The sequence below is a fragment of the Ahaetulla prasina genome, chromosome 1 (assembly GCF_028640845.1).
Source record: "Ahaetulla prasina isolate Xishuangbanna chromosome 1, ASM2864084v1, whole genome shotgun sequence".
Taxonomy (NCBI): domain Eukaryota; kingdom Metazoa; phylum Chordata; class Lepidosauria; order Squamata; family Colubridae; genus Ahaetulla; species Ahaetulla prasina.
In genome coordinates this window covers 61,641,876-61,653,539 of record NC_080539.1, presented here as the reverse complement: position 1 = coordinate 61,653,539, position 11,664 = coordinate 61,641,876, and the positions used below count along the sequence as shown (strand labels likewise).

The 11,664-nt window shown below is 39.4% G+C and overlaps 1 non-coding gene across 1 annotated transcript; it reads right to left on the bottom strand.

Moving 5' to 3' along the window:
• Positions 1-2,488: 2,488 nt before the first annotated feature.
• Positions 2,489-2,561, bottom strand: TRNAT-UGU (transfer RNA threonine (anticodon UGU)). Its single transcript has one exon. It is a non-coding gene; the product is annotated as a tRNA-Thr (tRNA).
• Positions 2,562-11,664: the final 9,103 nt, after the last annotated feature.

Here is an 11,664-nt window from a genome sequence, read left to right as displayed (position 1 = left end):
TGAGAATGGCTATGCTCCCTTTTTCTGAAAAACTAGTCCCTTGATGACTTCCTTTGAAAAAGCATCCTGAGAATTCAGAGAGCTGCAATTTAAGAGCTCAGTTTTGGCAAAGGAGGAAGGGCTGAGCAAATGAGGAAAGCTGGTTGTATTCCGAGCATGAAATCTTCTAATTTTTCTTCTAAAATGTTTGCATTTTCACCACAGGAATCAAAATGACCAAATGTTACTCAATCTTTTATAGTCCAATGAGGCCAACCCAAAAGTTGAATTTTTAAAATGAGTAATAGTATACGGTCCAAGAGATTTTAAAAGTTTCTTTTTCTGTCTCTCTTTGTATTCTATTAAATATAGAATGAAATTTAAAAAGAAAGAAAGTAAGTGCTTGTGGTTTCTGGGAGACTCTTGAAAGAATATAGATGTTAATCAGAGGAAATTTTATACATCAAAGTCTTCTCCATCTCTAAAATGCATGTCCTTGTGGACTGTGCTCTGGATTTCATCTCTTTCACCTTCTCCATGCTGGTGCCTCCCAGATGTATTACTGTATAGGAAAACTCCCCTGACCCCCGTTGCATTGCTAATATATGTGCTGGCTGAGACTTATGGGAATCACAACATAACATGCATGGAGGAGACTTTGCTTTGAGAAGGCAGATTGCCCCATATGCTAATAGATAAATCCCTGTTCAGGTATTGAGCCTTATTAACCAATCTAAGGTTCCTCAGACTATCTGCTAATTTGTGAAAGGGAAGAGGGAGTGTTGGTGTTGTAACTTCAAATAACCCCATAAAAGAAACACAGCTGGTGAAATAAAGAGAGCACAGTTGTCTTGTCAGTCTGAACTGAAACACCTCCTGTCTCCCATGTTGTTGCTGTCCTTGGCCAATCATTTTGCTTTGAAATGGTTAAGATACTGGCTGGGGAGCAGGAAGCCTCAGGTACACATAGAGACTGGGTGAAACCAGGCTTAATAGCAGTAACTATGAGAGGGATCTTGGAGTCTTAGTGGACAACCAGTCAAATATGAGCCAACGGTGTGTGGTGGCAGCCAAAAAAGCCAATGCAATCCTAAATTGCATTAGCAGAGGGATACAATCAAGATCAAGTGATGTACTAATATCACTCTATAAAGCCTTAGTAAGACCACACCTAGAATACTGCATCCAGTTTTGGTCACTACACTATAAAAAAGATGTTGAGACCAGGGGTGGGTTCTACTTATCTTTACTTACCAGTTCGCAACGGAAGTGCGCATGCGCTTCTGCGCAGATCGTCAGGGCAGGTGGGCGGAGCCTCCTGCTGCTTTTACTACCGGTTCGCAAGAACCGGAGAGAACCCCAGAGCAACCCACCACTGATTGAGACTCTAGAAAGAGCGCAGAGACAGCAACCAAGATGAACAGTTGCAGGAACTTGGCATGGCTAGTCTAGTGAAGAGAAGGACCAGGGGAGACATGATAGCAGTGTTCCAATATTTGAGGGGCTGCCACAGAGAGGAGGGGGATCAGCTATTTTCAAAAGTACCTGAAGGCCAGACAAGGAATAATAGATGGAAACTGAACAAGGAGAGATTCAACCTGAAAATAAGGAGAAACTTTCTGACAGTGAGAACAATCCACCAATGAAACAGCTTGCCTTCAGAAGTTGTGGGAACTTCATCACTGGATGCTTTCAAGAAGAGACTAGACTGCCATCTATCAGAAATGGTGTAGGGTCTCCTGCTTGGGTGGGAGGTGGGGTGGGTGGGTTGGACTAGATGACCTACATCCTACAAGGTCCCTTCCAACTTTTTTAATCTGTAATAAATCAACCAGCGTGCCCAGATAAGTGACTTCAGATTAGCTGCTCTCTGGGCCCATCCAACTTCACTTTTCCCATAACAACCCTGTAAGAGAAGCTGGAGTCAGGGATTCGGGCGGAATATAAATCTGACTAATGAATAGGCATCCAAATACTGTCTAGGTGTCATGGGAATAGGGGACGGTAGGCTAAGCATTTCAATAGCCTGCTCAGGAGGACGATTTTTTTTCCTTGCTCCAAAGAAATCTTTCTCCACTGCCCTTTCCTCCTTATTCCCTGATCAGCAGCCCCATCTGCTGGCCTTGTTGTGGAACGACAACTTACGCTACATATTTTATACTACTCATTCATTTCTTATTGTCTTTCGGACCTAAAATTAATTTAGGATCCTAGCTGACTAAGCATCATTTTTGCGCACGAAGCAGTCGTTCGAGGCACGCATCCGATTTCAAGGTACAGATCAAAATAAAAAATAAAAAATGTTTTGATTTCATCTGCACCAACTAAGCTATAACGAATGAAACAAATCTCTTCGATTGTCAGTATTTTGCAATCAGTAATTGCGTTTTTTTGTGGACAATACAGCTGTCACCGACCTTAAATTTCTATATTGAACGTATTGTGTTAAATTGCACACAGAACACTTAAAAAAAATCACCAAATGAGTGTTTTAAAGAAAGAAAACGCTAGGCCCCAGCGAGGATCGAACTCACGACCCCTGGTTTACAAGACCAGTGCTCTAACCACTGAGCTATGGAGCCACCTATCATCTTGGCTTATCTAGATGAATGGTACAGTACTGTTCTTCGAATATATTCGCTCATTCCATCGATTCCCCCCCCCCCCATCGATGATATTGTGAAGAATGAATTAACTCCGCTTTTCAGTCAGAAATTTGAGACCGCGCTGGCTAATACAGGTTACAGAGGGAAGTCGACTTCCGGCCTATTATGTGCTGTAATGTAAAACCATTTCATTAAAAATAGGAATTCAGCAAGCAACCAAAAACGACTAGGTCTGTATTTCTGGAAGATAAAAACACAGAAGTACATCATAGCCTAGCTATTTATGGCACTTTATTATTATATGTGGGCAATCTACAATCAGATTCATAGTCTAAGACTGGTGGAAACGTAATAATTCAAGTCCTAACCAAGGACCTAAGAATGACTAAGGCAATGTCTAAGAATATAGGCAGTTCTGAGCAGGATTTTTTTTGGTGTGTGTGTGTAAAATTAGTGTTCAAGTGTGATAAATTCAATATTTCCACATATTGAGAAGTCCTTTAAGTATTGCTCTGAGGACTCCGATCACTATTGGTATAGCAACGGATTTCTTTTTCATCAGTGTTCAAGTTCAATCTGCAGAGCCCAATATTTTTTAATTTTTTCCAATTGTTTTTTTATATGAATCCTAGCATCACCTGGTATAGCAACATCAATGAACCAGACTTCCTTCTTGTCAATAACTGTTATACCAGGCATATTACAAACAAAATGCCTCTCTAATAGATCTTAAAATCCCACAAAAGGTCTTAACCAGGTCATTTCCCAAAACCTTCACAATGTGATCGTTCCAATAGATTTCACTACATTGAAATCTAAACCACGGGCAAAGTTTCCAATGAATAATTCTGATAACTTGGTCATGATGCTGCTTGTAGCCACTTTGTGAAATTTTGCTGCATCAAATGGTCAGTCATGTCAATTATTACAGAGGTGACATTTACTGTTTCTTACATGTTGAATTTTCATCTTCATGCAAAGCTGTCACCTTAGTTAGCAAAGCTTGTTCTTGAATTGCTAAAATGAAGCCTTCAGTTATTATTAATGTTTGTTGCACAGTCAGCCACATATTTAGACTGGGTTTGGAAGTCTAAGCCCTTCCCAAAGGCCTGGGATTATTATTATTATTTCAATAATAGCAAATATCAATTCAATATTTACCAGTGCATATACCTGTTCTCTGAAGATCTTAAGAATGCAGTGTGAAAAAGAAGCAGAGAAAGTTGGAGGCAGTTCTGCCAGTTTTTCTGCTCAAGTGCCTTCCCAACCCATTGCCATGGGTAGGTGGGTGGGAGGGACAATGGGGGTAAATGAGATGGGAAAAATAATATTCTGCCCGATTTTCCCTTACAGCTGAATACAATGTATGACTTCAACTCATTTCTGATATTCCTTAGAATAGTGTTTCTCAACTTTAGCAACTTTAAGTTGTTGGACTTCAACTTCCCAAATCCCCGGATCTGGGTGTTGGCTAAGGAATTCTGAAATTTGAAGTCCGCACATCTTAAAGTTGCTGAGATTGGGAAACATTGCTTTACAAGATGGGCCAGAAACACTGTATTACAACATAGATTAACTTTCATAGAGCTATTCCGCCCCCTGTCCCGTTAGATTGCTACCCCTTGTATCCTAATGATTAATAGGGATTGCGGTTAGAAAATACACGTTGTTGAAGATACTGTACAAACAAGAGGGATGTGATCTGTTCGTGTGGACTGTGCCCTCCCTAGGACTTTCAGTTCCATACACTGCAATGTCTAAAACTGCTCTGCAACTTTCTGCCCAATTAGGAAAAACTTACCTTTCTGTCTGAGGCTGCAGTGGGTGTAGTCATGACACAGCAAACTTGAGCAAAGATGTTAACAGAGAGCTATGCTTATTTAGAAAGAATTATTTCATAAAAGAGGGAAATCATCCCTATTAAGTAGGTTGATTAACAGGGGAAGCTGCAGGGTGTGGTAAAGAAAAAAATAAATAAAGATGGTGTCCACCATTGTGCAATCAAGCACCACTGTGGTCACCTGGGTTGATTAGTGCTCAACTTTACCAACATGAAAGGGTGAGATCTGGGTGTGGATGCTTTGGTATGTCCTAGAGCTGGGGATCACTTGAGGCCTGTAAGCCACAGGTTGCTCCCTCCTAGCCTCTAAATACCAACTAACCTGTAATAATCAGAATAATTAGTCAGTATCAATTCTCTCTGAGAAATATTCTCAGAGAAATATCTCTGATTCTCTCTGAGAAAAAATTCTCTCTGAGAAATATCAAGTACAAACTTGATGGACATTACCTAACTGATGACCCCCACCCTGTCAAAGATCTTGGAGTTCTCATATCAAATGACCTTAATGCCAAAGCTCACTGCAACTACATAGCGAAAAAAGCCCTAAGAGTTGTAAACCTAATTTTACGCAGCTTCTTTTCTAAAAACTCTACACTACTAACTAGAGCATACAGAATATTTGCCAGACCTATTCTTGAATACAGCTCATCCGTCTGGAACCCATACCACATCTCTGACATAAATACAATAGAAAGAGTTCAGAAATATTTTACTAGAAGAGTTCTTCACTCCTCCGAAAACAACAAAACACCTTATACCAACAGACTTGAAATCCTGGGATTAGAAAATTTACAAGTCCGTCGACTTCGACATGACCTGTATTTAACACACAAAATCATCTATTGCAATATCCTTTCTATAAAAGACTACTTCAGCTTCAATCGCAATATTACAAGAGCAAAAAATAGATTCAAGCTAAATGTCAACCGCTTCAAACTTGATTGCAGAAAATATGACTTCTGTAACAGAGTTGTTAATGCTTGGAACTCATTACCTGACTCCATAGTCTCTACTCAAAATCCCAAAATCTTCAACCAAAAACTGTCTACTATTGACCTCACCCCATTCCTAAGAGGGCTATAAGGGGCGTGCATAAGAGCACAAAAGTGCCTACCGTTCCTGTCCTATTGTTCCCTTCATCATATCAAATTGATATAGTTGATGCATATTTTTTTTTACATATATGTATATTTTCTTCAAAATATGTTGTTTTATCTATGACAATTGTTTGTGTATACTGTTGTGACAAAAAGAAATAAAAAAAAATTGACCACCCACTCAAAACCACTAGGTGGAGCCAAAAAGTCATAGTACACCAGAGCAATTAGAAGTCATCTAAGCATTAAATGCTTAGCATTTAAGCATTAAATCTGCTTAGCAAATCAGCAAGGAAAAACCCCTAATATTTTATAAACTCTATAAATGTTTCATCTGATTATTGGAGGATTTAACTGATTTGCATTGTTTAGTATTTCTGGTTTTTATTTTGCTTTGCTGAGTTATATACCGCCTGTATAATTTCCCAGAGTTAATTGTTTTGAACACTTTGGAATGCATTTTGAAACTTTTTGTATTTTGATCATAACACTGTAACAAGAGTAGTGCAAATACAACTAGCCTTCTATCCCTGGCATTGGACTAGGGATAACCTTTCACTAGGGCATAAACTGCCCAGGGTCACCAAGTTGAGATGAATGAGGTAGAAATGGGATGGATGGATGGATGGATGGATGGATGAATGGATGGGTAATATAATCATGGAATTATAGAATTGTGGAGCTGAAATTGTGGGAGCCACAAGGATCATTCCATACACTTACACCAATTCTATGCAATGTGCGAGAAAATTAAGTAAACCATCTTTGACATGTCATAGTCCATCTTTGTCTTTGAAGAACCCACAGTCTCCATAGACAGACTGTCCCACTGTTGGACAGATTTTATTATCAGAAAAAATCCTTATATTAAATGAAATGTGTGAAATATGAAATGAAATATGTCTAGTTTCTGTGGCATGGAAAGTATTTCTGATCATCTTCCCCTTCAGCACCCTTTTGTGTGACTGATTTAAGTTAGGATTGGCTCTTAGTGTCCAAAATATGATAATTTGAGCTTCATTATTTGAGCCTGAATTGAGAATTCTGGGTTGATTTGTAGATGATCCTTTTTATTTTCTCAGCTGTCCATGGTATTTCTCGGGAGTCATCTTCAACACCAACGTTCAAAAGCATCAATTCCGCTTCCTCAAAATCTACTATTTAATTTTACACAGTGTGAAAAAAAAGATTTTTTTGATCATCCTAAATCTCCCACCATTCAAATATTAAGAGGAGATTGTATGTCAATCTCTGCATATGATATTCTATACAAATATTGTCACCAATAATAGCACTGCTCAATCATTTCTTCCCTTACCATACTTACAACTGATTAATTCTCAGGAATGTTTTCATGGTGTCTAATAATACAGTAGACACTGTTATTTCATTTCCCCATGTATAGGACTAACTTTGTGTCCCCTTTATCTATCTCTGTTTATTTCTGTAAAATTGCTAACCAGAGATCATTTTCTTTCCACTGCACAGAGAGTATGCACAGAGGGTATGATTTTACACTTTTCTGGGTGGATAGAGCTAACTAAGTATCGTGTTTTGCCTTATCACTGTTCTACTTCCTGTAAATGAATCTCCTTTCTATTATAGTTATAAAACCAGTTTCACCAATCTTTACTTAGGTTACAGTTCCCTCTCTGAGTAACTCTCAAAACCTGTCAAAGAGCACAAAGAGCTTCATACCACATGATTCTGCTTGTCAAGAGGGAAAAGGAGATGTGTTTGGATGAGGCATTTTGCATTGCTAACGCTGGAAGAGGCTTCTGTACCTCACCGTACCTCATATACATAGAAACCTGTTTTGGCTGTTGCAAATTCTGGATGAATCATAAGAAGAAAAGCAAAAAGACCACTTCAGTTTACTCTTAGAAACTACCCAGCCCTGAAAAAACATAGTGGGGAATAAAACTATGCAGGACGCGTAACACATATGTAAGTTCTGTGAGATATCATGGAGGTAGAAAAGTCATCTGGACATTTCTTTTGACGGAAGCAGTGTGCTTATTTATCAGGCCTTTTGCTCTTTAAATGAATAGAGATGCACACTAGTAAGCAAGGGGTGGGACTAGAAGATCTCCAAGGTCCCTTCCAACTCAGTCATTCTGATATTCTGCCCAGGCTCCTTTGCATGTATTGTACAGGAGACAAGAGAGTAAAATTGTTTCAGTGTACAATTGAATTTAAATGTATCCACTGTTGCATTTTTGAGCCAATACACAAGTTACAATATAGAGAACATATCAAATTCCAGTTTAAATGCATACATTTCAAGAAAGAATGCATCAAAATACATACAAATATCCAGTGGGACCAATATATTGCAGGGTGATCTAAGCAGTAAAGAATGAGTCAGAGATATAGAAAGTGCTTTTTTTAGCCAACTTTACTAGGGCATATCAGGAGCTAAAAGGCTAACATTGTAAGGATTTTTATATTTTTCCTGATCCCTTACTTAAAAATATTACTTTTATCCTTTGTCCTTAAAAGGAACTATCCCAGGAAATTAGAGGACCATCTTCCCCTTCCAAGTTTTTGCTTTATAATAATAATTATTTATGGAGACAACCTTCTTCTATATGATTCTTCTTTCATACATTTGGAGGGAAGCTGTTGGAGAAGAGCCTTCTATGTGTCACAATTTTACATCTCCTAGGTATCATATATTTTTATTGCTATAGTTTTGTATTATTTCTGCTGGTGTGAATCAATGTTTGTTGTCTTTTAGATCTGTTAAGGTATTGAGATTTAAGAGCTGACCAACTGTAAAGCTGATGCAACTATAAAGCTGATGCGATGTAAGGCTGATGGAATGAAGATGAATCAGCATTGGTATAATCCGTTTTAGACTATGAAGGGTCCTCAAAATCTACTATTTAATTTTACACAGTGTGAAAAAAAAGATTTTTTTGATCATCCTAAATCTCCCACCATTCAAATATTAAGAGGAGATTGCATGTCAATCTCTGCATATGATATTCTATACAAATATTGTCACCAATAATAGCACTGCTCAATCATTTCTTCCCTTACCATACTTACAACTGATTAATTCTCAGGAATGTTTTCATGGTGTCTAATAATACAGTAGACACTGTTATTTCATTTCCCCATGTATAGGACTAACTTTGTGTCCCCTTTATCTATCTCTGTTTATTTCTGTAAAATTGCTAACCAGAGATCATTTTCTTTCCACTGCAGAGAGAGTATGCACAGAGGGTATGATTTTACACTTTTCTGGGTGGATAGAGCTAACTAAGTATCGTGCTTTGCCTTATCACTGTTCTACTTCCTATAAATGAATCTCCTTTCTATTATAGTTATAAAACCAGTTTCACCAATCTTTACTTAGGTTACAGTTCCCTCTCTGAGTAACTCTCAAAACCTGTCAAAGAGCACAAAGAGCTTCATACCACATGATTCTGCTTGTCAAGAGGGAAAAGGAGATGTGACTGGATGAGGCATTTGCATTGCTTTGCATGCTTTAGCCAGCGCTTACTAACGCTGGAAGAGGCTTCTGTACCTCACCGTACCTCATATACATAGAAACCTGTTTTGGCTGTTGCAAATTCTGGATGAATCATAAGAAGAAAAGCAAAAAGACCACTTCAGTTTACTCTTAGAAACTACCCAGCCCTGAAAAAACATAGTGGGGAATAAAACTATGCAGGACGCGTAACACATATGTAAGTTCTGTGAGATATCATGGAGGTAGAAAAGTCATCTGGACATTTCTTTTGACGGAAGCAGTGTGCTTATTTATCAGGCCTTTTGCTCTTTAAATGAATAGAGATGCACACTAGTAAGCAAGGGGTGGGACTAGAAGATCTCCAAGGTCCCTTCCAACTCAGTCATTCTGATATTCTGCCCAGGCTCCTTTGCATGTATTGTACAGGAGACAAGAGAGTAAAATTGTTTCAGTGTACAATTGAATTTAAATGTATCCACTGTTGCATTTTTGAGCCAATACACAAGTTACAATATAGAGAACATATCAAATTCCAGTTTAAATGCATACATTTCAAGAAAGAATGCATCAAAATACATACAAATATCCAGTGGGACCAATATATTGCAGGGTGATCTAAGCAGTAAAGAATGAGTCAGAGATATAGAAAGTGCTTTTTTTAGCCAACTTTACTAGGGCATATCAGGAGCCAAAAGGCTAACATTGTAAGGATTTTTATATTTTTCCTGATCCCCTACTTAAAAATATTACTTTTATTCTTTGTCCTTAAAAGGAACTATCCCAGGAAATTAGTGGACCATCTTCCCCTTCCAAGTTTTTGCTTTATAATAATAATTATTTATGGAGACAACCTTCTTCTATATGATTCTTCTTTCATACATTTGGAGGGAAGCTGTTGGAGAAGAGCCTTCTAGGTGTCACAATTTTACATCTCCTAGGTATCATATATTTTTATTGCTATAGTTTTGTATTATTTCTGCTGGTGTGAATCAATGTTTGTTGTCTTTTAGATCTGTTAATGTATTGAGATTTAAGAGCTGACCAACTGTAAAGCTGATGCAACTATAAAGCTGATGCGATGTAAGGCTGATGCAATGAAGATGAATCAGCATTGGTATAATCCGTTTTAGACTATGAAAGGGTCCTCAAAAGTCTTTACTTTAAGAGGTGTTTATATAAGGCAGCCAGGAGAGGGTGTATTTCTCTCTCCTTGTGTCCGGTATCCATTGCTAGGTTCTCCGTGTAGAGTTAAGAAGAAGATTGAATGCTTGTCAGGTATTTGCCTACCATGTATATTTCTGTATATGTCTTGTATATAAACGACTGTTACATGTCTAAGTCTCTGCGTGCTGTGTTTTGCTCCTGGGTTGTCTCCTACTAGTAGTCATGCTGCAAACGCTCTGACAAGATCATGTGTTTATTGGGACGACTTCCGGTATCCGGTGGCAACGGACGTCTGGAAGGCTTCTCCTGCCTCCAGTGTCCGAATCCGGCCGCCGCCGAGGCCCTTAGGGGCCAGGTGTTCCGAAAAGGACACCTGCCGCACGGACGGCTCGCCAGGGGTCTCCCAGCCGATATACAGGACTGGGGGGACCGATGCTGGCGCGTCCTAGGCTCGGCGGGGTTCGGAGGCCACAGGCCGCGGCCATTATTTTGGTCGTCGCCTGGGCCGCTGTGCTCGGTGACACCGGGGCTTTGGATTTATAATTGCAGCAGCCTGGTGGTGAACAGGGAACGGAGAAGAATTGAGGAATGAAGAAGGGAAGGGGATATCGGCAAATGTGAGTGGAGTACTCCGGTCGGGGGTTTTCTCCCCTGCGACTGGAAGAATCTGAATCACTGGAGAGGAGAACTTAAAATAACAAGATTACCGGTTTTGTGGAGCTCTGGAGAAAGAGGTGATGGAGAAATTTAGGAGGGAGGGTTTGAGGCCCCCCCTCCCTCTGGGGAACAATGGTGGCGTCCAGCTTCCGCCTTCACTATGAGAATCTTGATGACATCACTTCCCTTCGGCTTCCTGGTTGACTAACTGTACTCTGGACTCGTTGCTCCTGTGAGTGCCCCCTGGTGGATCCGGAGGAAATTATAAGGATACTGTGCTTGCCTGAGGATTTTGAAAAATTTTTTTTTTTAAATGGCAAAAGGTCAGAGACCAACTGCTGGAGAAATGGAGAATTCTGGAAAAGTTATCTAATATGGACAAGAAACTGGATGAAATAAGAGCAGAAATTGTGACTATCCAAAAGGATTTAAAGGATACTCAACAAGTCTCAGCAGAAAATAAGCAGAAAGTGGAAGGTCTGGAGGGTGAGATGCGGGCAGTGCAGAAAAGAGGGAGACGACAAGCAATGCTGTGCTTGGACTACAGATGGATAAAATGTCTTATTTCCTTAGGTTTCAAAATTTGGAAGAAGTGGACCAAGAAGACTTGAGAGATGTTGTGACTAAACTGTTGGGAGAATTTCTTGGGAGAGGTGTTGATTTTATGAATTGGGATGTGGATCGAGTTTATAGAGTTAATTCACAATATGCACGCATGCAGTTCCTAGAGAGGTTCATGTCAAATTTGTGAAAAGAGAGACGAGAGATGAAATTCTTAGAAAACATAGGAGTGGGGCACTGACTTATAGGGGCAGGGAGATAGCCATTCTGAGGCAG